General features: G+C 41.5%; 1 pseudogene; it reads left to right on the top strand.

The window, feature by feature from the left end:
• Window positions 1-9,396: 9,396 nt before the first annotated feature.
• On the top strand, window positions 9,397-9,719 carry LOC133068398 (cAMP-regulated phosphoprotein 19-like; annotated as a pseudogene).
• The last annotated feature ends 13,446 nt before the right edge of the window (window positions 9,720-23,165 follow it).

The raw sequence follows: 23,165 nt of genomic DNA, 5'->3' as shown, positions 1-23,165 counted from the left end.
GAAAATCTCCTGGAGGAGGGCATGGCAACCCACTCCAATATTCTTGCCTGGAGAATCCCATGGACAGAGGAGCCTGGTGGGCTACAGTCCATAGGGTCACAAAGAATCAGACATGACCAAAGTGACTTAGCACACATGCACATGAAGAGGTGGGTAGTGTTAGATTCCTTCAGTCCCCGAGGAAACTGAAACTTAGGGAGGTGACATGATTGCTTCTGGTCACAGGATAAATCAGAGCTGACATTCACAGCAGGTCTGCCTGGCTCCATAGGCTTTGCTGCTTCCACTGTGGTTGAAGACCCATGTGAGTGTGGTTCCATCTGTCACCAGCTTCACTTCTCTGGAGCTAGAAAATCAAGGACTGTTTTCAAGACCCCTCCATGTGGGTCTCCTGGGTCTCAGCCATCCTTGAGAGTGAGCACAAGAGTGAGAGAAGCAAAAATCCTTTCCCCCTGGCACAGCCACAAGGTGCCATTGATCTGAGCCCGCCTTGGGTATCTGCTTCCCAGATACTCCCACGGGCCCCTTCTCCATGTCCCAGACTACAGGCACAGGAGATCTGGGGGCCCTCCTTTTCTGGGCTTTAGAGCGCTCTCTACCCTTACAGGGAATAGCAGCTTGAGCTCCAGAGCTCTATATATTCCATAAAACTAGCCCTGGCTATGACCCTCCTCCTGGGAAGATTCTGGAAGCACAGAGAAATCTCTCTGGATTCCTTCTCCCCAGACCTCCCCCACCCCACCATTGCTGCCTTAAACTCTACTCACAATTCCCCTAAAAGATAGGCTTACTGTACGGAAATCCTTGAGAAAGCACAGAACAGGTGGTCACTCACAATACAGGTACAGCAGCTCCTACCCTGAAAGCAAAACCTGAAAGAAAGAGCAGGAAGGAATCGGGCAGGGGGGCTGGGGCCTGGGAGCAGATCACAAAGCAGGCTTTATCATCTCACAGTTTTGCTTAGTCAAGCCTCCCTTCTTTCCTTCTAGAGCTTGCGAACCAAAAAGCTGCAAGACCCTTTGGAGACTTTCTCTTTCAGGCCTTTGTCTGACAGAGAGAAAACTGCAGACCAGAGAGGTGGTCATCTTTGCCTGGCCTCCTCCTCCTCAAGCACAGAGCTCACAGACAGCTCCTCCAGGCCTGCACATGCACACACACTCCACTTCCTTCCCCGCTAACTGCCTTCCTGTTCTTACCCACTCAGGAGACATTTACCTGCCGTGAGATGTTTTGTCTCCTATTCATCATCATGGAACCACATATATGGGGAAGAATGTGGGGCTTAACCTTCATGTTCAGAATCATCGTCATCATAGCTAACATACAGGACTCTAACTTGGAGGCATCTTCACACACAGCACTGCCCATGTGTCACAACAATTCTAGGAAGGAGTTACTATTGTTAAAATTATCCCTGTGTCTGGGACGTCCCTGGTGGTCCAATGATTAAGACTCCATCATGCAATGCAGGGGATGTGGATTTGATCCCTGGTTAGGGACCTAGGATTCCACATGCCACAGAGCAACTAAGTCTACACACTGCAACTACTGAGCCCTCATGCCACAGCTAGAGAGTCCGTGCGCTGCAACGGAGGACCCTGCAGGATGCAGCGAAAATCTTGCATGCTGCAACTAAGATCCAATGCAGCCATGTAAATAAAAGTTGTCCCTGTTTCACAGATGAGGACCTTGAGGCTTGGCGACATTAGGTAATTTGTTCCAGGTTCCATAGCCGGTGGTGCCAGGGCTTGAACCAGACTCTCTGCCCCCCGACTTGCTGGTAGTATCGTTACACTATATGGGCTCCGAATCACTCACAAAGGGCATGTCACAGACACACTGTCCACCCAACACAAAGGAAGCTGTTGCTCGTGATGGGAGCATTAATCCCACTGTGAGTATCAGAGAGGAAACTGGAGGCCGATGACCTGTCTTCCAGCATGTAAGTGACAGAAATAAGCCAGGTCCCTTGACCCAGGCCAGGGGTCTTCCTGCTGGAGTTCTTTGGGATGGGATTTCTCTTTGCCCACCTGAGGACCAGGGCTCTTCTCTGGCTCCTGCCTCCATCCCCTTCCCAGCCCACACCCTTGTCTCCAAAGGCAGTTGGAGACATTGTACAGAGGAGGCCAGAAGGGGTCTTAGCACCCACATCATCACCACCATAGGCTTCTGAGAGCTTGATTTTGGGGGGAGTTGGGCACCATGTTTCAGACAGCAGCTCAGGCCTGGGAAGAGCAAGAAACTTGGCAAATCAGAGTCAGATTCCAGGCCCCCTGATATCCAAACCCATCCTCTCTCCCCAGGCTCTCTTGCCTGACCCCCACCAGCTTCCTCTGAGCCAATAGGCACCCAGTGACACTGGGCGGGCCCGTCCCTCCCTAACATTCACTGAACACTTGCTTCTGGCCAGGCCTGGGGCTCAGTCATCTTAAAGTTCCCAACAACCCCCAGGACAGGCTGGATTACGTAATATGTGGATACCAGTGCAAAATGAAATGTGACGTCCCTTGCTTAAAAATTAGTAAGAATTTCAAGATGGCAGTGTCAAAGCGTGAAGCCAAGGATGGGGCCCCACCGGGTGCAGCTCATGAAGCTGACTCTGCATCTGAGATGTTGAGGCAGGTCCTTTTACCATCTTCCAGCAGCTCAGAAATGAATAAATTAATAACCTAAATGAGTTAATACATCTAGTAAGAGGTGGGACTCAGACTTAAACCCACTAGTCCATGAGACCAGTTATCAACTTTTGCTGTGTGAGTCTGTCCAGATGGGATGAACTTACTTGTTGGCTACTTTGTTTATAGTGGACATGTGACAAAGGTCATTCTGTGTTAAGAAACCCAGAGTCTGTAGTACTCTTGCCCTTGGGGGATCAATCGGATCATTATAGAAGGATGAGAAAAAGTAGCCCTTTAAAAACAAAACCACCTGGGAGCCTTTGTTTCTTTCCAAATCACACTCTCATAGCTACAGGGGATAACCTGCCAAGCTTACATCCCAGGAGGGGAGGAGATCACAAAAAAGACCCATGCTAATGGCTTTAGGGACAGTTGTGTTTTTCCTATCTTTCCAGAAGGGGAATCCCCAGCTGTCTTAGGTGACCTGGATGTGGTTCTGAGCAGTCTGGCCCCAGGCACTGGCATTCTTGGCTGACTTCTGTCAGCCTCACAGGGTCTACCTTCTAAAGTGTGGTTTCATCCTATCACTATCTCCCTTTGCCAAGATCAGGATACTGAGCAAAGTGAGAAAGAAAGGGAGAGAAGGAAAGAGGGAAAGACTGAGCTCTAAAAGGAATAGAATCACCAAACCAAGATTGGGTGGTTTTGCAGAAGGGCTTGCCTCTTACCAAATGGTCCAGGCTAAGGCTGGGGGCCCTGGTTGGACAGGGTGCCTTCACTGAAACAAGGCTAAGGAGGAGAGGAGGATGAAGGGAGGCGACACACAGTCTCTCCTTGACCAAACTTTAGCCAGGCTCCTCTGAGCCCTTTCTCAACTAGGCCTCAGTCTTAGCCTGTAGATTTGAGCAAAACACAAACATAGTTTCTCACATCTCAAGTCCACATCCCTAAGATCATCCCAGCCCCGCTTAAAGTGTCTACCTGAAAACACTCAAGGCTGCTGAAAGAATTCTTTTTGTTCCAACCAACACCTGAAGATAGGGCCAGCCTCCTATCTTCCAGCCTCTGTGGCAGGGCAGGAGCCTACCTTGGATAGGAACCCATTAGCAAACCCTGATGGATTTCTCATTGACCAACCCCCGCTTCCAGCCTTTTGCAATTTTTCACCTTGCTGACTCTTATGAGCCTTCCTTACTCCCTCACTCTCCCTTTAAGATGTCTGGTCACCTCTGTACAAATTGCAGTTGAGTTCAGTTCATGCGACTCTTCTCCCTGATACAAAAGATATTATTAGTTAAAATCTGTCCTCGCCACTTTACCTCATGTCCGACTTCATTCACCTTTGACTTATGATCAGCTCTGGGAAGAGAGCTACCAAACCTGGAACAGTAACTCCAGGGAGGGAGCACAGAATGGGTTGGCTGGAGAGACTTCTTAGAGCCTGTGGCATCTTATCTGAGCCCTATAGGATGAGTACCAAGAAGAAAAGGATCAGGAAAGTCTGCTTGGAAGAGGAAATGGTCTCAAAGATAGAGAGAGGAGATGAGTGGCGCAAGTGCATTTGGGGGAAAGATGAGCAGCTGGGAGAGGCAGAATGAACCAGGACAGTGACATGAGCAAAGCCCTAGAGAAAGGGGACAGGACAGACCCTGTAGCCACCTAAGGCAGGTCTGTGTGACTGGACTTTCGTGGAGGAGTCAGCATGAGTGAAAGACTGAAAGGGAAGCTCGTGTCAGACTGGGCGTGGCCTCGAAATTCCACTGAGGAGTCTGAGGGATTCTCTTGGCCAAAGGGAACATCCGTGATCCTGTTGCCTGGCCTGAGTGATTCGGATGGAAAATAGCAAGCACGTAGTGTGCTATGGAAAGAGTGGGTGCGTCAAGCAAGACAAGAGGAAACAAGGATGTGAGTCAGGAGGGGGTAAGGGGCCAGGGGTTGAAGGAAGAGAGCCTATGGATGGACGGCTCCTCTCTCCACCTAGAAACCTAGAAACAGCAGGTTGGCAGCAGGCTAGTTTGGGGAGAGTTGGCTGGTGATCGGTTCCTGGCAACCATTTCCATGGGAGAAAGGGAAGCATTTCTATTCGTAGTCCTGAGGAATGAGGAAAAGAATACCTCTCATTTGTAACTTACTTGTTAAAGATATTGAAAAATACATCTGGTTTGAGATACAGACACCAATATTGTGGGCAACAGTCCTGTTATGTGGGTTGTATCCTTCCTGGGGTTGGCTTTCTCTGCTGTGCTCCCGCACCAGAGGTCTGAGAATGTGGGCACGGAATTGGTTTGCCCTGACTCATTTGGTCCTAGCATTTCCCTTGAGCAGTATTTCTAGAGCAAATAAGAGGAACATCAGCTATCAGAGTTCAGTTTGACTTGCCAGCAGGAAATGGAATATTGTAAAAAGTCCTCCATCCCGCACAGATGTGTGAATGTGTGTGGGGGGGGGTGGTTTTCAGACTTTGGAGGCCAGTCATAGCCCCTTTACCAACCATAGTTGCTTACCTTTATGATACTAAAACAGGCAGAAAGAAAATATCATATATCCTCAAACATGAAGCTGTCTCTTCAGAAAGATGTTGTCCTGATCGTTTAAAGGTTTTGAAGGATGTCTTTAATTCTTTACAACATAGGTTTGTAAAAAGCTAAATGTGTATGTGTTTCTCATAACAAAGACTACGGACTTGGGGATTTTGTTGTCTGTTCATCACCTGGAAACAAAATAGGAGACATCAATAACACCAAGTGCTTGGCTCTATTCAAAGCCCATGAACTGACAGTTTTTCAAAAGAATCTACAGAGGATCCTCTTTCACCAGAAAACATCTTCCGGAGGCTAGAGTTACTAGTAAATTCCAAAAACAGATAATAAATGAGATGATAGAATCTGGGTTGGCACCTCTTGTCCAATGGGATTATCCAGGGTCTAATCTCGGACAGATTGTGATTAATGTGATTGCGGATGGGGCATTAATCCGATTCAGGAGGGAATCCAGGCAGATTTTCATCTGCGCCGAGTGTGTAATGGGTTTGGAGGCAGCAGAAAAGCAGCTTGTACCAGATTTTGCCGCATCACTGTGATGAGGTCTATTTTGATCGACTTGAGTTATGGACAATATAAATTATTTATAGCCACTTTAGACATGCCTTACACTTGTAGAGACCTTCAGAACAAAATAATAACACCCCTCTTGCTGTTGTAGGAATCTCATTCAGCTGATGAATCCCAGTGCCCGCAAATTGTAAAAAACAAGGGAGAGAAGAAATTTAAAGGCTGGTAACTTTGGCATCAAGTACTCACTGACCATTACAAGGGGCAAGAGGTTGCAGGAGGCAGACCAGTGCAGGAGGCTGAGGTACACTGGGTGGTCCAGGCCCTGAAGGGATTCACTCTAGATGGCGAATGGGGAGATGGACCAGACTCAGGAAGGCAAAGGCAGCCACGGGAGGCAGTGTGTGATGAGGCTCAGACAAGCCGAGCGTGGAGGAGAATTCCCCACAAGCTAAACAGCATTTGTGAAGGAGATAGAATTTGAGCAGGGACTTTAAGGGTGAGACAGCTCTGAATGTGAGTGAGGAGGGAGACAGTGTGGGAGCGAAGGCTGGATGCAGGTCTGCACTGGACAGGGAAGTAAGGCCCGGCAGGGCTAGGGGTCAGGGATGGTGGCAGGTAGCGCTATCATATACTGAGCAGCCACTCTGTGCTGGGAACTGTCCTTTATCTGTCTCACTCGGTCCTCATATATCAGCAGGGTGCTTTGGGCTAAAAAAGGCCCAGGTGAAAGGGGCACAAACAGAAAAGGAACTGGCTCAAAGAACAAGCACAGAGGCAGGGCAGATCTCAAGTTAAATGATCCAGGGGTTCAAAGGTGTCATCAGCACAGTCTTTTGGTGTCTCTGCTCTGCTATCCACAGACTCAGCATCATTCTGAGGGTGCTTCTTATGGTCACACAACAGCTGCCAAAATACGCACGTCTCCTTGACTGTGACCAATGGGAGAAGCTGGCTTCCTAGGGTTCTCATCAAAGAGCAAGAAAGCTTCTTATCACAATCCCTTGGAAAACCTCTTTTCTGTTTCACTGGCCCAACTTAGCTTAGATTTGTCCATTCCTGAACCAATTACTGCAAGGAATTTGGGATTTTCTTGTTGGTTTAGACTAATCAGCATAGGTACATATATCCCACGAGGGGGTACTGATAATTGTTTAAGAACTGATTCTCACAGAATGCTTTCATTGATTTTTGCCAGACTCTTACTGATTTATGGTTGCACAAGTAAGTTAAAAAAAATCTTCCTATAATCTAGTAAATAAACAGTTATCAAAATATACTAGGTAGGATATATTAAATGAAAATATTTAAAGCCCTGTCATTAATCCAATAAGACACGTGGAAGGTGTACACGACTAAACCTATCTTGACGAGGTTATGAAAAAGACACACAGTTCTAAACATATTCTGGTATGGAAATAAGGGAAGTCGATTCTATAATCTGTATGTGTACAAATCTATAAATGTATCTCGGTGTGCCACAGATACAATTAAATTGCCAATGGAATTTGACAAAACAATCCCAAAGATAAAATGAAAGAAGAAATGTTTGAGAATCATGAGGAAAGTCTATGAAAGAAGAGAAATGAGGGGTGATTTTTTTTCTACTATACTCAAATGCATCATAGAGTTCTAATAATGAAAACAGTTTGATAATAAAGTAGAACAGGATAGACCTAATGTAACACATGGAAAAGGCCAAATTTAGACTTTTGATCTGATATAAATTCAGTTGAAAAGCACATGATTATTCAGCAGATATCATTTGTATATTTGAAAGCAGTGAAAGTTGGGCTTTTCTGTACCACCGTTTACCAAAAACCTCTTCAGATGAATTAGAGATTTAAATGTAATGATGAAACCACAAAAGTACTAGATAAAATGTATGTGACTCATGCTGTCACTTTGGGATGAGGATGGACTTTCCAAGTGGCACCACAAAAGGAAAGACCAATGGATCTGACCACCTGAAAATGCAATGGCTGTTGATTATTTATGACAGACAAAGGGGTTGATATCTTTAAAACAAAAAGTATTAACAACCCAAATAAGAAAATGATGAATGCAGAAACATGAGCTGGAAAGAAGAAAAAAACATGGTTAATAACACATGGAAAATTTGCAGTCTTGTTAGTTATATTAGCATACAACTCAGTGGCTTAAGACAACACCCATTTATTGTTTAAGAGTTTCTGTAACTCAGAAGTCTGGGCATGGCTTACCTGGGTTCTCTTCTCAGGGCCTTACAGGGCTGAAATCTAGATGATGGCCAGACTCCATTCTCATAGGGAGGTGTGGTAGGGAAGGATAAACTTCTGAACTCCCATATTGGTGATGGAATTCATTTACTTGCAGCTTCATTTCATGATGATTTACTTCTTAAAAGTCAGTAACAGTTTCTACTGCTCTGAGCCTAACTTCAGCAAGCCCTTTTAAAGGGCTCACCTAATTAGGTAAGGCCCACAGAGGATAATCTCCATTTTGATTAACTGAAAATCAATTGATTAGGGACTTTAATTACACCTGCAAGATCCTTTTACTTCTGCCATATTCTGTTTATTAGAAACAAGTCACAGGTATTCATGGGGACTGAATTATACAAGGGTTTGGATCACTGTGGATTATTACCATATTAGTAACTAAAGCATCATATAACAAAAGTATTTTTTTTTAATTTATTTATTTTTGGCTGCACTGGCTCTTCGTTGCTTAGCTTGTTGGATGGAGCATCAAGGATACAACATTCTGAAAAGACACAACAATCTGAGATGCAGGTTGGTGAATTTTGTCAAAGCCTTAAAACTGTAATCCCCTTGATCAAGCAAATCCTCTGCCAGAAATTATTCTATAGAAATACTTATGGATAATGTACACAAATAATTAATCATGAGGTTATACATGGCAGCTTTATTTATAATACCAGAAACTTGGAGGAAAAAAGGAAAAGGAGCAAAAATAAAAGAATGGTTAAGTAAACTGGTAAATCCATATGATGGAAGTGTACTGGATCAGACTATTTTGGAGTCTGGGCTCCAGAGCCAGGATCTCCTGGTTAGAAAGATTCCACTACTTAGCAGCTCTGTAAAATGGGTGTGTATCTTAAACTCTCTAAGCCTCAGTTACAAAGAGGAAATAATAATAGTACCCACTTTACAAGGTTGTTGTGTGCATTAAGTGGCTCATACATGTAAATGCTTACCCCAGGAGCTAGACCAAGTCAGCACTTAATTGTATAGGAAGAGGAGGATAGGATATTATGAAATTACCATACAACTTATACAAAATGTTAAAAAGTTAAATGATAAACTCAGAAAGCAGAATAGAAGGGCATCTCTTAGGCAATATTTATTTTCACTTAAGAAGTGAGACTACAGAGGATTACTATGTTCTTCTTTGTGAGTTTTTACATTTACCCATTGTCCTGCACCTATATACATATGACTTTACAGGGAAAATATCCTAACTGATATTTTTTAAAAGAAAGGAAAAGTGGGAGCCCTAAAGGACAGGGAAGACCCCAAGGGTGAGGTGGGGATTGAACTGGTTCTTGTATGACAGTGGTTCTCAAACATTTGGAATTCAAGAACCAAGGAAAAACCAGTAGGGACATCACACAAGACTGCCACTATTCCATGATGTCAGGTGACACATTAAAAAATTCCACTGTCTCGGGCACTTCTCTTCTCAGCTTCTTGTCCGTAGAGGGAGCAGTATGTCGGCAGAAGTCCCCCCAGGCAGCCTCTGCAGAGGAGCAGAAGGAAATGGAAGACAAAGTGATTAGTCCAGAGAAAGCTGAAGAAGCACAAGTTAAAGCAAGGTATCCTCATCTGAGACAAAATCCTAGAGGTTCAGATTTTTTAAGTAAATGACTGCATAAAGGGTAAAAATATTTTGACTCTGGGGATTACAACATGGCTAAAGCAAAAATAAAGAACAAGCAACTTCCTACTGCAACCCAGGATAAGACAGAGTTCACTGGTGACTACATCCCACTCCACAGGACCTTCCTCAATGGAAACCGTCTCTTGTTGCTAGCAAACTGGCTGGCTGATTAAAAAGAGCTGAACCGCATGAATCTTCTAAGCCCCGTTATTTCTCCTTAATATGTTCCTCCTCTGCTTTTTATTTCCTTTTACTCATTAAGTCATTTGAGAGTGATGGCTTTGCAGGTAGTGGTAGCATGTGTTGCTATTGTAAGAGAATATACATGTGTAGAGTTTTTGATTAGTTTAATAGTGCACTGATGAAAAGAACATGTTAGAGCAACATAAAGTAATCTACGTAAAAATAATTGTATATATTACCTAACTCCTAGTGTAGGGCTAGATACAAGTAACAAGTTTCGCAGTTTTAATGTTGACTTTCTTTAATATATTTTAATTATAGCTTTGTATATTACTCTTATTTCATATAACCTCTACTGTTAATTTCTTCTGGATTTTCATTTTGGGTTTTGTAAAACAGATTTAAGACCACAGTTAGAAGAAAGTTCACATGTTTCAAACACAAATAGATGGGGCTCCAAAGATTTGTATCCTATGCTTGAACTTGAATGGCCTTAAATATGTTTCAGCTTTAACAACAGAATTTTACTTGGGCAATATTTGCCCATTCTGGTGTAACTTACGTGACTCTATTGCTTAGCAGCTGTTGTTGAAGCTAGTATTCTTATTCAGTTCTATAGTGTTCAGAATAGGTTTTGTCGCTGAAGATGTGAACGAAGTGTGCATGTGCATCGACTGTTGAATTCACTTTTGTGCCATTTTTGCAAATACAATAATTTTGCACAAATTTTCACAACTTTCTGTATTACTTTCACATATTAAAGAGTAGATGATGTGCCAACCAAAAGCACAAGTGTCCCTACAAAAGACTCTGTATGTCATTAGAGCTTTTGTATAGTAAGAGTAGTTTATAGTCTTGGGGTTATAGAATACCAAACTGAAGTCTTTGCTCAATCTGCCATAGACTTAAGCTTCTTCATTTGTTACTAGTACCCATGACATTCAGTGGCCTTGTGCAAATATGATGTGTTGCTTAGGCATATCTTTTGTCCTATGCAGAACATTTCATTTTGACTTTTATCAAAATTACTATTCATATAATTTATATTAACTTTTTTAATGTAGAAACTTTTTACTTCCACAGTCAATTTGGGTGATACTAGAATAAAATATTTTGCCTCTTGTGGCCCCCTCCCTTCTTTTTTTCTTGCTTCTTTGACTCACATTGTGTTGAGCTGTGCCATTCAGCCTGTTCAGAAACATAAGTGTCTATATCTTTACTCTTGAAATTTGCTCTGCTGAATACTGTATTTTCTAACCCAATAATGACATTTTCCTTATAATTTCTCAGTTGTTAATTAACCACTCTTAATCCTGTGTGTCTGGTGTTGGAGAAGACTCTTGAGAGTCCCTTGGACTGCAAGGAGATACAACCAGTTCACCCTAAAGGAGATCAGTCCTGGTGTTCATGGGAAGGACTGATGTTGAAGCTGGAACTCCAATACTTTGGCCACCTGATGTGAAGAGCTGACTCATTTGAAAAGACCCTGATGCTGGGAAAGACTGAGGGCAGAAGGAGAAGGGGATGACAGAGGATGAGATGGTTGGATGGCATCACCAACTCAATGGACATGGGTTTGGGTTTGGGACTCCGGGAGATGGTGATGGACAGGGAGGCCTGGCGTGCTGCGGTTCATGGGGTCGCAAAGAGTCGGACACAACTGAGCGACTGAACTGAACTGAACTGAATCCTGTGCTATTACTAACTGACACTTGTTTAAATAAAAGGAAATTTATAATAAAACATGAGAAGACTGGCCCAGGAATCTACCCAGGATGAGCTGGATTTTAAGTGATTATAATGAGCTAAGTGAATTAGACTTGTGACAATTAGAGCAATTTACATGATAGGTGGAACAGATAATACATATTTAGATATTTTGCTTCTAAAGATGTCATTTTAATAAAATGTAAATTTAATTGTATGTGTGGTTTGCCTAGTTAGTAAGAACTCTAATTAACAGACTGCTGGGACAAATTTACTGGTCTTTTAAGAACTCTTCCCATATGCTGTTATGCTGTAGCATGACGCTAGGGATCAGTAGCCTGAGATGATAGTGCTTTTTTCTTCTTCTTTGACTTGTGCAAGGCCTCCACCTCTTTTGGAGCCAGGCATCTTTTCTGGATCTTGGCTTCATTAGATATCTGCTTTCCTTTGACCCCCAAACCACCATAGATGGTGCATTGAGCATAGCGCCTGCACCTAAAGGTTGCCTAGCACTCTGAGGAAAGCTTGCTGATTATCTTCCTGCTCCACCTACCCCAAAAGCAGAAAACAACAAAAGCAATAATGTGCTAATTTGTTACTATAAGGATTGGTGGTGGTTTAGTTGCTAAGTCATATACGACTCTTGCAACCCCTTGGACTGTAGCCCACCAGGCTCCTCTGTCCATAGGATTTTCCAGGCAAGAGTACTGGAGTGGCCTGAGCATACACACCGAGGAAACTAGATCTGGAAGAGACACTTGTACCCCAGTGTTCATCGCAGCACTGGTTATAATAGCCAGGACATGGAAGCAACCTAGATGCCCATCAGCAGACGAATGGATAAGGAAGCTGTGGTACATATACACCATGGAATATCACTCAGCCATTAAAATGAGTTCATTTGAATCAGTTCTAATGAGATGGATGAAACTGGAGCCCATCATACAGAGTGAAGTAAGCCAGAAAGATAAAGACCAATACAGTATACTAACACATATATATGGAATTTAGAAAGATGGTAATGATAACCCTATATGCAAAACAGAAAAAGAGACACAGATGTACAGAACAGACTTTGGGACTCTGTGGGAGAAGGCAAGGGTGGGATGTTCTGAGAGAACAGCATTGAAACAAGTATACTATCAAGGGTGAAACAGATCACCAGCTCAGGTTGGATGCATGAGACAAGTGCTCAGGGCTGGTGCACTGGGAAGACCCAGAGGGATGAGATGGGGAGGGAGGCGGGAGGGGGGATCGGGATGGGGAATACATGTAAATCCATGGCAGATTCATGCCAATGTATGGCAAAAACCACTGCAATATTGTAAAGTAATTAGCCTCCAACTAAAAAAAAAAAAAAAAAAAAGAGTACTGGAGTGGGCTGCCATTTCCTTCTTCAATGATAAGGATTCAGTTCAGTTCAGTCACTCAGTTGTGTCCGACTCTTTGCGATCCCATGAACCACAGCACGCCAGGCCTCCCTGTCTATCACCAACTCCCGGAGTTTACCTGAACTCATGTCCATTGAGTCGGTGATGCCATCCAACCATCTCATACTCTGTTGTCCCCGTCTCCTTCTGCCCTCAGTTTTTCCCAGCATCAGGGTCTTTTCAAATGAGTTAGCTCCTCACATCAGGTGGCCAAAGTATTGGAATTTCAACTTTAACATCAGTCCTTCCAATGAACACCCAGGACTGATCTCCTTTAGGATGGACTGGTTGGATCTCCTTGCAGTCCAAGGGACTCTCAAGAGTCTTCTCCAACACCACAGTTCAAAAGCATCAATTCTTCAGCGCTCAGCTTTCTTTATAGTCTAACTCTCACATCCATACATGACTACTGGAAAAACCATAGCCTTAACTAGACAGACCTTTGTTGACAAAATAATGTCTGTGCTTTTTAATATGCTGTCTAGGTTGGTCATAACTTTCCTTCCAAGGAGGAAGCGTCTTTGAATCTCATGGCTGCAGTCACCATCTGCAGTGATTTTGGAGCCCCCAAAAATAAAGTCAGCCACTGTTTCCACTGTTTCCCCATCTATTTGCCATGCTGATGGGACCAGATGCCATGATCTTAGTTTTCTGAATGTTGAGCTTTAAGCCAACTTTTTCACTCTCCTCTTTCACTTTCATCAAGAGGCTCTTTAGTTCTTCTTCACTTTCTGACATAAGGGTGGAGTCATCTGCATATCTGAGGTTATTGATATTTCTCCCAGCAACCTTGATTTCAGCTTGTGCTTCTTCCAGTCCAGCGTTTCTCATGATGTACTCTGCATATAAGTTAAATAAGCAGGGTGACAATATATAGTCTTGACGTACTCCTTTTCCTATTTGGAACCAGTCTGTTGTTCCATGTCCAGTTCTAACTGTTGTTTCCTGACCTGCATACAAGCTTCTCAAGAGACAGGTCAGGTGGTCTGGTATTCCCATCTCTTTCAGAATTTTCCACAGTTTATTGTGATCCACACAATCAAAGGCTTTGGCATAGTCAATAAAGCAGAAATAGATGTTTTTCTGGAACTCTCTTGCTTTTTTGATGATCCAGCAGAAATATATTTGTAATGAGAGTAAGTAGGTTATTCAAAAGCATGTATAATCATTGTAGGATTGACTTAAGAGTTACAAAATACCCAAAGTAGAATTTCTGTAATATGTAGTGGGGTTTGGGTTTTGTTTTGTTTTTAATGACTATTTGCAAGCTATAACTGTTAAATTCACACACATCAGATTAATCTGAAAAACCATGTTATTCTTGGTTATGGTAGGACTCCTGTTATGGTTTGCAACAAGGGGTGTAACCTCTGCCTGAGTTTTAGTTTGTAAAATAAATACTAATATTAACCTACCTCAAAACTTGTTGAGAATCTGTGAAATACTGAGTAAGTGCCCAAAATAAAATATTGTTGTCTTTTTATTTAAAAAAAAATTTCACTGTCTCCTACCATAATTTTATAAAAGAGGTAACATAGTAACACCAATAAAGAAAGGCCTATTCTCAGTATAAATAGTCCTTCCCACTGAGCTTTGTGAAAAACTAATTACACTATTTTTATTTTTCTCATTTGACTGCAAAAGGCCAAATATTCTTTCTTTGGCTGAAGATTGGGAACCACTGGAGTACAGTCTTGGCAATGAGAAGGGTGCACCAACATCAGGCACGTGGCAGCTACGTAGGGAGACAGGAATGAATCCAAGATGTGGGGACTTTGGAGGGTCTGGCCCCTGCTCGGCCCCAAAGTTCTCATTGCAGTTTCATGGTGTGTGTGGTTAAGTGCAGAGACTCCTGGGGGCCACATGATGCTTTAATTCTTATGGGTATGCTAGGGATTCCCTAATGGGAATTGCCTAAAACTCCCTTTATAAACACTGAAAATACAGCTGTGAATAAGACAACTATAATCCCTTCCATTTCTCATGGAGGAGGAGACTCTGGGACAAGTGTTTTTCATTAAATCTATGAGCTCAGAGATGGTATCAGTCTCCTCTCCTGCATCCTCCACAGGCCTGGCAGAGGACAGCAGGCTCAGCAAAGAGCTACTGAACCACAGAATTTTTGGTGACCTGAAAAGCCTGGTCAAGGGCATTAGAGGGAATGACAGCCATCCAATGGGACTTTAGTTGGTGTTTCTCAGACACTTGTGGGCTCTTCTACATCAGCAAAAGTTCCAGTGTCCATTTCTTTCCATGGGTTTATTGGAAAGGTATGCATGTTTTATTAAACTTGGAATCAGACTTCAATATTTATGTATAAATCTCAAGCTTCACTTTAGCCTTGTGAAGGCTGGTGAGATGCAAGGCTAATTTGATAATGGAGGTAAATTCCTTTGCCATTAATCCTATGAATCATACATGTCTCCTCTAAGAGCCTGAAATATAAATATTTTAGCACAGGTAAAATATCAGGAGAGTCACATCTCACTAATTAGGATAAACTGGGAGGTCAGAGTGCCTTCTATTAACAGAAGAAGATGTTACGCTCAAGGTCACCTTATTATATAGTACATACAGTATCTATATGTACATTAGATTAAACATCAACAAAATTGACAGTGGATGAATCATTGCCAAAGAGAGCTTACACCTTAGTTGCTTTCACAAAGAGACAAGGAGCCCAGAGTTTTAGAACCTTACTTATTAGTTTGCCAAATAATTGTTTTGGAAAGTAACTATGTTTGCTGGACTGTGGACACCATCAATTTGCCTAGTACACCTTTTTCTCAGAGACAGTTATAATGATTGTCTTTACTTCTGCTCAGATCCTTAACATAAATTCTCAGACACTAAACCGAAAATCGTGGAGTCCTCCAACTCATAACAGTTACATTTAGGGGGGGTTTTCTCTAGAGGGCATTACTTGGATAGTGGCTGTACCTCTGACTATCAAGATCTCCTTTCATGGAGTTTTTGTTTCTTTCTTTCTCTTGAGGGAAAAATATATTTCTTGAGCACTTACTATGAGCCTCTACAATGAGAGTCCTTGGGGTAAGGACAATGTCTATGTTATACCTCTTGGGCCTAGAAGGGCTCAATAAATGGCTGTTGAATTGCTAGTGTCCAGGTGTGCCTGCTGGGTGCTCCATCCATAGGTGGTACCCAGCCTCCATGATGGTCTGCAATGATGCCTGCCTCCTGTTCTTTTCACCCTGGTGCTGTCCTCTCCCACATTGTATCCCGGTTGGTTAGTGTGATCAGAATACGGCAGTCGTGATGGTATGTCGCCATCGAATTTAGGTTGTAAGAGTGTAGTGTGTGTCTTGGCATACACTCTATCTATCTCTATCTTATCCTCTGACCACTGACTTTGGGAGAAGCCATGTGGATAGGTTCCCATGGTAATAAATGGAAGCCTCCTGCCAATAACCATATGAGTGAACTTGGAGGCAAATCCTCCAAACTCATGCAATCGACAGAGAATGCATCCCTGGCCAATAATTTGAGTGCTATCTTGTGAGAGATTCTATACCAGAACCACTCAGCTAAACTGCTCCAGGATTTCTAACCCTTGGAAACTGTATAAGACAATAAAATTGTTTCAAGCTGCTAAATTTGGCAGGGGGTGGGGTGGGGATTCATTGTACAGCAATAGATAACTAATATCTAATTCAAAATCTAATAATAGATAACATAAAATCCCACATGTTTCTTATTAAAATCCTTTAAGGCATTAGCAGCACTCTACTAATGAAGACAGGCTTCCCAGGTGGCACAGTGGTAAAGAATCTGCCTGCCAATGCAGGAGATGAAAGAGATGCAGGCTCGATCCCTGAATCAGGAAGCTCTCCTGGAGCAGGAAATGGCAACCCACTCCAGTATTCTTACCTGGGAAATCCCATGCACAGAGGAACCTGGTAGGCTACAGTCCATGGAGTTGCAAAAAGTCAGACACGACTGAGCACACACGAACACACACACACAGTCAAACACACACTAATGAAGACACAAAGGATCAGTGAGTGATATTAAAGAATTTGTCTAAGACATCTCAGCCAAATGAGGGGGAAAATGGATACAAATTCAAGCAAAACACCTGCTCTCTCAGAAAACAAAAATATCACATGTCTCTTGCCCAAATAATCATACTGTTAAAGTCTGTCACTCTGCTATCACTTGGGATTTCAACATCTGGTAATAATAAGAGTGGTGATTATTAAAAATATACCAACAGAAGCTGTTTGTATAACCCGTAAATGTTCGAGGTCTCATGGTCATGATTTTCAAATAGAAAAATGACAACACATGGGAAGGAACAGACACAGTGAAAGTAGAATCTGAAAGTGGCACCATTAAAATCATCTGCATGTATTTTTAGCACCAGGAAAGAAGTCTTGTTGGCAGACACTGCTAAAAAGGGGAGGTCTATTTCCATATGCTATATTTAGAAAGGCAGAATATCATTGCAGAATAATTGCTTGTTGGAAGCACAAGTGAGCCTTGAAACTATGAAGCAGGTTTTAAGAATACAGGCCCATTTCTATGTGGTCCCTATTGAAGCAGAGGAGGGGACCACCCAAAAGCAGTACTCTGGGTGTACCAATCTTATCAGCCTCTAAATTTTAAGTGAAAAAGTGGGCTTGCTGTGCATATGCGGCTTCAAGACAAATCCCTGGTGTTGCTCCTTCTAAACCAGACTGCTGCCCCTAAAATACTCCTGGAGAGCAATTCTGGAGCAGCCCTGGAAAGCAGTGAATTAAAGCCATCTAGATGAAGAGCAGAGAGAACTGAAGGATGTTACGCATAATAAATCAAGGTGTAAAGCAGCAGTTCTCATTCATGGAGTCTTGAAACACCCGTGGGTCCAGGTTGGTGTGTGCGAGGTGCTACAAGACCTTGTAATCATTAATGGTTGAATTACTGGCTTTTTTCAGATGTTTGTTTTTTAATTTTAATTTTCCTTATGTGGATCATGTTTAAAGTCTTTTGAATTTGTTACAATATTGCTCCTATTTTATGTTTGTTGTTTTTTTTTGCCCCAAGACAAGTGGGATCTTAACTCTCTGACCAGGGATGGAACTTGCATCCCCTGCATTGGAAGGTGAAGTCTTAATCTCTGGACCACCAGGAAAGTTCCTAAATGTTTTTGTTTTTTTTTTTTAAACAGAAAATAAATGAGAGGACTTATCATAATGTCCCTCATCCTTATATCCTAATGATGTGTGTGTGTGAATCTATATACTATACAATTTAAGGTATACAGTGTGATGTTTTTAGTACATTCATAGAGTTGCAAGATCATCACTTCCCTCACTTGTAGACATTTTCATTACCCTCTCCCCGAACTCCATACCCATTAGCAATCACTTCCCTCACTTGCCCTCAGCCATAGGCAACCACTAATCCACTTTCTATCTCTATAGATTTCCCTATTCAGGACATTTTATAGACATAGAACCATATAATACAAGGTCTTTTGTGACTGGCTTCTTTCACTTAGCATAATATTTTCAGGGTTCATCTATGCTGTACTGTGTCAGTATTCCTTTTTATTACTGAATAATAGTCTATTGTATGGATAGATCATATTTTATTTATCCATTCATCAGTTGGTGGACATTTGGGTTGCTTTCAGTTTGGGGCTTTTACGAATTATGTTGCTATGAGTGTTTATGTACAAGATTTGTGTGAATATGTTTTTATTTCTCTTGGGCATATACCTAGGAATGGGGTATCTAGTCATATGGCAATATGATAAACATTTCAAAGAATTGCCAAATTGTTTTTCAAACCAGCTACATCATTTATGAGGGTTCCCCCCATCAATGTGTGAGGTTTCCAATTTCCCCACAAGCACTTGTTTTTATCTGTCTTTTTTATTATAGTCACTCTAGTGTGGTTGAAGTGGAATCTCATTGTTGTTTGGATTTGCATTTCCTTGATGACCAATATTGAGTGTTTTTTCACGTGCTTATTGGCACTTGAAGACTTTTGTAAACATTCTTTGGGAAAAAGTTTATTCAGATCCTTTGCCTGTTTTGAAAATTGGGTTACCTTTTTGAGTTGGGAGAGTTCTTTATATATTCTGGGTACAAATACTTTATGAGATATGTGACTTGCATATATTTCTCCCATTCTCTGGGATGTCTTTTCAGTTCCTTAGTGGTGTTCTTTGAAGCACAAAACTTTTAGGTATTGATGAAGTCGAATTTATCAATGTTTTCTTTTGTTGCTTATGCTTTTGATGTCATATCTAAGAAGGCTTTACCTAACCCAAGATCATGAAGATTTATTTTTTATTTTTTTCCAAGAGTTTCATTGTTTTAACTATTACATTTAGGTCGATGGTCCATTTCTTTAAAATTTTGAGCAAAAGGAAATGATGAGATTAAAATTTTTTTATTAGAGTATAGTTGTTCTACAATATTGTGTTAGTTTCTGCTGTATAGAAATAACAGGTTTTAATTTAATATAGTATGCCATCATTTGCTGGCTAGATAAAAACCTCTTATAATATTGGGATAAGCAGTTGACCCAAAATAAAATTGCACATTATCTAGAAAAATACCAATGTTAAAAACATGTAAGAATCACTGGCAGACAGCCAAAGCACAAAGTTTACATCAGAATATTAATTCTATTGTAATTTATTAACAAATAAAGTATTGATTTTAAGTGTGTTTAGATTAAGCCTGCTATTCACAAAATTAGAAAAATACCAAAACAACTCCAAGAAAAGAAGAGAAGGGTTAATGTGGAAAAATGAAACATTAATTCTTAGGAAATACAAAAATGTTAGAGCTATTTTAATTTTCAAAGAATTTATACTTTTCGTGAGTGGAATTAAAGACATAAAAGAGAGTTTGCTGAAATCCAAGAATATAAAGTAGAATATGGATGAAATGTTTATCTTTCAAGGATAATATAATTTAACAAAATAGGCTTTATAAGAGCTAACAATTAACAATAAGAATTGAAAATAATAGTGAAAGCCCCTTGAAATGCCTTACATTAATAGGGTGTTGGAGACTAACCCTCCACAATGTTAGAGGACTAATAAGTCAGGTACCATTTAAGTATTCCATGTATGGAGAAGAGAACAAATGCTTGCATCTTGCCTTCTAGTCCAGAGTAAAAATAAGATTTGGGATTCAACTAAATCTTTCCAAAATGGCTTATGAGACGGCTTTTGTACTCCTTACTCATATACTTAGAGGTGAATATCTTGCCATGCTGTTCATAAGTTGGTGTTCCTTCGATTTATTTGTCGTTGTCATTGTTGTTCAGTTGCTAAGTCTTGTCTGATTCTTTGCGACCCCACGGACTGTGGCACACCAGGATTCCCTGTCCATCACCACCTCCCGAAGCCTGCTCAAACTCATGTCCGTTGAGTCAGTGATGCGGTCCAACCATCTCATCTTCTGTTGTCCCCTTCTCCTCCTGCCCTCAATCTTTCCCAGCATCAGGGTCTTTTCAAATGAGTTAGCTCTTCACATCAGGTGGCCAAAGTATTGGAGTTTTAGCTTCAACATCAGTCCTTCCAATGAACACCCAGGACTGATCTCCTTTAGGATGGACTGGTTGGATCTCCTTGCAGTCCAAGGGACTCTCAAGAGTCTTCTCCAACACCAAAGTTCAAAAGCATCAATTCTTCGGTGCTCAGCTTTCTTCACAGTCCAACTGTCACATCCATACATGACCACTGGAAAAACCATAGCCTTGACTAGACAGACCTTTGTTGACAAAGTAATGTCTGTGCTTTTCAATACGCTATCTAGGTTGGTCATAACTTTCCTTCCAAGGAGCAAGCATCTTTCAATTTCATGGCTGCAATCACCATCTGTAGTGATTTTGGAGCCCCCCAAAATAAAGTCAGCCACTGTTTCCACTGTTTCCCCATCTATTTGCCATGCTGATGGGACCAGATGCCATGATCTTAGTTTTCTGAATGTTGAGCTTTAAGCCAACTTTTTCACTCTCCTCTTTCACTTTCATCAAGAGGCTCTTTAGTTCTTCTTCACTTTCTGACATAAGGGTGGTGTTATCTGCATATCTGAGGTTACTGATATTTCTCCCGGCAACCTTGATTCCAGCTTGTGCTTCTTCCAGTCCAGCGTTTCTCATGATGTACTCTGCATATAAGTTAAATAAGTAGGGTGACAATGTACATCCTTGACGTACTCCTTTTCCTATTTGGAACTAGCCTGTTGTTCCATGTCCAGTTTTAACTGTTGCTTCCTGACCTGCATACAGGTTTCTCAAGAGGCAGGTCAGGTGGTCTGGTATTCCCATCTCTTTCAGAATCTTCCACAGTTTATTGTGATCCACACAATCAAAGGCTTTAGCATAGTCAATAAAGCAGAAATCGATGTTTTTCTGGAACTCCCTTGCTTTTTCGATTCAAGGCATGAAAATAATAGGCAAATTCATAGACAAAAAGTGGATTAGTCATTTCTCAGGGCTGGTGGTATGGGGAAATAGGGATCTGATAGCCTAAGAGTCTGAGGTTTCTTTTGGAAGTGATGAAAATATTCTAAAATTAACTGTGGCTTGCACAACTCTGTGAATATGCTAAAAAATTTATATACATGAAATGGTATATAATTATATCTCAAGAAAGCTGTTGTTACAATCAAAACAAACAAAAAGAGCAGCAATGAAGACCCAGCACAGCCAAAAATAAATAAATAAAATTATTTTTAAAAATATCCAAATCAAGCATTGACAATCATGTGCACCAGCTTGGTTATATTAATGACTTCGATGTTTGGGTTCCACATAAGTTAATAAAAAAACCCATCTTGATGCTGTTTCTGCATGCAGTTTTCTACTTAAACATAACAAAACATTCTGTTTTTAAAACAAATTGTGATGGCTGATGAAAAGTAGATACTATACAGTAATGTGGAGCAGAAGGGGTCATGGAGCAAGTGAAATGAACCACCATCAACTACACCAAAGGCCAGTCTTCATCCAAAGAATGTGATGTTGTATATATGGTGGGACTGGAAGGGAGTCCTCTATTATGAGCTCCTTCTGGAAAACCAAAGGGTTACTTCCAACAAGTACTGCTCCCTATTAAATCAGCTGAAGGCATCACTTGACAAAAAAGTGCCTGAAATTAGTCAGCAGAAAATGCAGAGTCTTCTGTTAGGATAAGCAAGACCGCATGTTTGATGACCAGGGAAAAACCATTACAACTTGGCTGGGAAGTTCTGACTCATCCACCTTATTCACCAGACATTGCCCCTTCAGATGTCCATTTATTTCAGTCTTTAAAAAATTCTCTTAATGGAAAAAATTCCAATTCCCTGAAAGACTGTTAAAGGCACAGAACAGTTCTTTGCTCAAAAAGATAAAAAGCTTTGGGAAGATGGAATTATGAAGTTGAAAAATGACAGAGGGTAGTGGAAAAAGGGCTTCCCAGATGGCACAGCATCTGCCTACCGGTGCAGGAGACATAACGGATGGAGGTTTGATCCCTGGGTTGGAAAGATCCCCTGGAGGAGGAAATGGCAACCCCACTCTGGTATTCTTGCCTGGCCGTCTCCTCTGGACGTCGAGTCACAGAGAGTCAGACACAACTGAATGACTGAGCACACACACATGCAGAGTAGAACAAAATGGTGAGTAAGTTGTTCAATAAAGTTCTTGATGAAAATGAAAAATGTGTCTTTTACTTGTACTATATAAACCAAAGGAACTTTTTGGCCAACCCGCTAAATTGGAGAGCCAAGCAGAGTCTCTGCAGAGCTTTGGAGTGTTTCCCCAGCATGATGGAAGCAATTGAACCGGGGTGATGAAATGTGCTTTATGTTTTAAGAGCATCACTAATTGTTCTGAGAATTGCCTTTGAAGGCAAGGGCAGAAACCCAGAGACTAGTTAGGAGGCGGACTCAATAACCCCAGGATGAGACAACAGCGGCTTAGACTACAGTGGAAGCAGAAGCCTAAAGCCTAAGAATTTGCTGATGGATTGAACATAGGTTGTGAGTCAGATTACAAACAAAAAGAAATGTTGCACTTTACGTTGGCATCAACATCCTGATTGTAAACTGTAAATTGCATAAATTGCATATCTGCTGTATGTTTGAATAGATGAATTTTAATCAGCTTTGTTGTTCAGCCGCTGAGTTGGCTGAATAGGATATCATCTGCATATCCGAGGTTGTTGATATTTCTCCTGGCAATCTTGACTGCTGTATGTGTGTGTGGATGGGTTTTAATCAGCTTTATTGAGGTGAAATTCACATATAATGAAATTCACCAATTTTAAATGTTCTGTTTTTTGAGTT

This window comes from Dama dama, chromosome 13 (genome assembly GCF_033118175.1).
Source record: "Dama dama isolate Ldn47 chromosome 13, ASM3311817v1, whole genome shotgun sequence".
Taxonomy (NCBI): Eukaryota; Metazoa; Chordata; class Mammalia; order Artiodactyla; family Cervidae; genus Dama; species Dama dama.
This window is presented reverse-complemented; position numbering and strand designations above follow the sequence as displayed.